General features: G+C 40.8%; 1 pseudogene; it reads left to right on the top strand.

The window, feature by feature from the left end:
• Positions 1 to 3,312: 3,312 nt before the first annotated feature.
• LOC127792728 (small nucleolar RNA R71) lies at positions 3,313 to 3,412 on the top strand (annotated as a pseudogene).
• The last annotated feature ends 457 nt before the right edge of the window (positions 3,413 to 3,869 follow it).

The raw sequence follows: 3,869 nt of genomic DNA, 5'->3' as shown, positions 1-3,869 counted from the left end.
AATAGTTCCTTCTCAGTTGTTGTGTAATTCTTTTGGGCTTCATTGAGGGTTTTACTGGCATAGTAGATGACATAAGGTTTTTTATCTTTTCTTTGCCCTAGGACTGCTCCTACAGCATAATCACTTGCATCACACATGAGTTCAAAGGGCAATGACCAATCTGGTGGTTGAATAATGGGGGGTGAGATGAGAGCATTTCTTAACCTCTCAAAAGAGGTTTGACAAGATGATGTCCACTCAAATGGGACATCTTGGGAGAGCAAATTACACAGAGGCCGGGCTATGCTGCTAAAAGATGCTATGAATCTCCTATAGAACCCAGCATGCCTAAGGAAAGACCTGATGTCCTTAACACTCTTAGGGACTGGTAATTTTTGGATGGCTTCAACTTTGGCTTTGTCCACCTCCATTCCCTTAGCAGAGACAATATGCCCTAGGACTATACCTTGTTTGACCATGAAATGACATTTTCCCCAGTTAAGCACAAGGTGGGTTTCTTCACAACGAGCTAGAACTCTCTCTAAATTCTCTAAACATGCCTCAAAACTAGCTCCATAGACAGAGAAATCATCCATAAAAACCTCCACAATGTGTTCTGTCATCTCACTAAAAATACTCATCACACACCTTTGGAAGGTGGCAGGGGCATTGCATAGTCCAAAAGGCATACGTCTATAGGCAAATGTCCCAAATGGACATGTAAAAGTGGTCTTTTCCTGGTCCTCTAGGGCAATGTCAATCTGGTTATATCCTGAATAGCCATCAAGGAAACAATAGAATGCTTGTCCAGCTATTCTTTCAAGGACTTGGTTCAAGAACGGCAATGGAAAATGGTCTTTTCTAGTCATTGCATTGAGTTTTCTGTAATCAATGCACACTCTCCATCCGGTTTGGATGCGAGTAGGGATCAACTCATTCTTTTCATTTCTCACCACTGTGACTCCAGACCTTTTTGGGACCACTTGAGTGGGGCTGACCCACTTTGAATCAGAGATGGGGTATATAATACCCGCATCCAGCAACTTTAGCACTTCTTTCCTAACCACCTCTTTCATGTTAGGATTGAGTCTCCTCTGCATTTGCCTAACAGGTTTAGCATCCTTCTAGAAATATCCTATGAGTGCAAATCAAAGGACTAATTCCATGCAAGTCTGATATGATCCAACCTAAGGCTTTTTTATGAGCTCTCAGAATGTTTATCAGCTGAATTTCCTGTTGGGATGTCAAACTTGAAGAGATGACTACGGGGAGTGTGTTCTCATCACCTAGAATGCATATTTTAACTCACTTGGCAAAGGTTTCATTTCAGGTGTGGGTGAGGTATTATCAGATTGTGACTCCTCATTGTTCAGAGAACCCAATGGTTCTGATTTGGGAATCCATTGAGCCACAGGCATTGCTTCTTCCTCCCTAGTGTTCTCTAATTCTTTTAACTTTCTCTCTTCTTGATCTTCTTCCATAGATTTGTTCAAAAATTCTTTTGCAAAATAGTCCTCAGCTAATGTTTGAACCAAATCTACTTCCTCCATCTCATTCTCAGCTATGTGTTGTTTGGAAACTCTAAAGATATTCATCTCTACAGTCATGTTTCCAAATGATAACTTAAGTATTCCATTCCTACAATTAATTATGGCATTTGAAGTTGCTAGAAATGGTCTACCAAGAATGACTGGAATAGGGGGTTAAGGGCCTTGATGGGGTTGTGTGTCCAAGACTATAAAATCAACAGGGAAGTAAAATTTGTCCACCTGCACTAATACATCCTCCACTATCCCCCTAGGGACTTTGATTGACCTATCAGCAAGCTGTAGGGTAACCCTTGTTGGCTTGAGTTCTCCTAAGCCCAGTTGCTGATATACACTATAAGGAAGCAAATTGACACTTGCTCCTACATCTAAGAGTGCTTGGTCCACCCTCTGGCTTCCAATTATGCAAGAAATGGTTGGGCTACCAGGGTCTTTGTACTTAGGAGGTGTTTTAAGTTGCAGGATGGAACTCACCTGTTCAGTTAAGAATGCTTTCTCCTTGATGTTGATCTTTCTTTTAACAGTACACAAGTCTTTTAAGAATTTTGCATAAGATGGTGTCTGTTTGATTGCATCAAGTAGAGGAATGTTAATCCTCACCTGCTTGACCACTTCATAAATATCAGCATTTTGTTTTTCCCTCTTTGTTTGAGTAAGTCTTTGAGGGAATGGTGGTGTAGGGTTGCTCTTGAATTCTTCCACCTTATTTTTTTCTTTATCTTCCTTTTTTTTGTTTTCAAGTTTTTCCTCCAAAGCTGGAGCATTGTCATTTTTTATATTTTCATTTTGTTCTTCTTCTTGTGCATTAGGTTGGTTTGTCCTAGGGTCATCTGGTTTGTCAATTATTTTTCCATTCCTAAGGACAGTGACTGCTTGCACCTGCTCATGATTATAGTTCCCATTATTTGATGATTCCACTTGATTTGTTTGCCTCAGGGGGTTGGGATTTGGTTGAGAAGGGAATTTCCCAGGTTCTCTCACAGTCAAAGTTTGAGTTAGCTTGGTTAGCTGACTCCTCATATCCTCAATTGCCCTATTTGTTTGCTCTTGGAATTTTGCTACCTGAGCATTGTTCCCCATCTTCCCTTGCATAAATTGTTGTAGAGTATCCTCTAGGGATCTCTTATGCGGTGGCTGATATGAGCCAGATGGTCCTTGGTTAGGCTGGTAGGGCTGTGGCTGAGGTTGTGGCTGTGGTTGTGAGGGAAATGGTTGGTGTGGCTGAGGTGCTGAGTCATTTCTCCAAGAGAAATTTGGGTGGTTCCTAGAATTTGGATGGTAGGTGTTTGAGTTTGGGTTGTACCCTTGATAATTTCCACCCTGGTTCTGGTTTTGGTATATCCTACCCTCTGTTTGCCTTGGTTGTGAGTTTGAAGTTTGGCCATACAACACTTCTTTGAAAGCAGGGAGAGTTGGACACTCCTCTGTTCTATGGCTATTGGCTTCACACACTACACAATGCACCTCTACCTCATTGATAGCCTTCATTTTTTTCATCTCCAATTCTTCCATTTAATTTGTCAACAGAGCTAATCTAGCACTGATGTCATCAGTTTCATTTAATTGGAGTTTTCCCTTTGGTTGTTGATTGTATTGGTCTCTCAAATCTCCCATGGTCAATGGCCCAACTTCCCAATTTCTAGAGTTTTCAGCTACATGCTCAAAGTATGCAACAGCCTCTTCAGGAGTTTTTTCATAAAAGTCACCATTACACATGGTGGACACCAGCATTTTCAAATTAGGAGTTAAGGCATTAAAGAAGAAACTAACTACCCGCCATTGTTCAAAGGCATGGTGTGGGCAAGAATGCAAGAGGTCCTTGAAACGTTCCCAAGTTTGAGCAAATGTTTCATTTGGTTTACAGACGAAATTCATCATTTGCCTTTGAAGTGATGCTGTTCTATTAGCTGGGAAGTATTTTTTTAGAAATTTTGTTTGCATCTCCCTCCAAGTTCCTATTGATCTGGGCTCTAGAGTCCCTAACCACATTTTTGCTTTATCCTTGAGTGAGAACGGGAAGAGTTTTAGTCTAACAGTGTCCTTATGAATATTTTGATCCCCACAGGTACCACATACCTCTTCAAAATCCCTCATGTGTGTATATGGATTTTCAGAATCCATACCATGAAATGTGGGGAGCATTTGTATGGTACCTGGTTTAAGGACAAATCGATGATGGTTTATTGGTAGGATTATGCAAGAGGGAGTGGTTTGCCTTGGAGGGTTCAAATAATCCCTAAGAGGTTTAATCTCATCAACATCATGTTCTCCATGATCACTCCCGTGAGCAGATAGGTTTTCATTTTGTTGAGACATTATGGATTGTAAAAGTGATATTTCAGT

The sequence above is a fragment of the Diospyros lotus genome, chromosome 15, assembly GCF_014633365.1.
Source record: "Diospyros lotus cultivar Yz01 chromosome 15, ASM1463336v1, whole genome shotgun sequence".
Classification (NCBI taxonomy): Eukaryota; Viridiplantae; Streptophyta; class Magnoliopsida; order Ericales; family Ebenaceae; genus Diospyros; species Diospyros lotus.
Note: the sequence above shows the minus strand (reverse complement) of the source record. Positions and strands in the feature narration are given on the sequence as shown.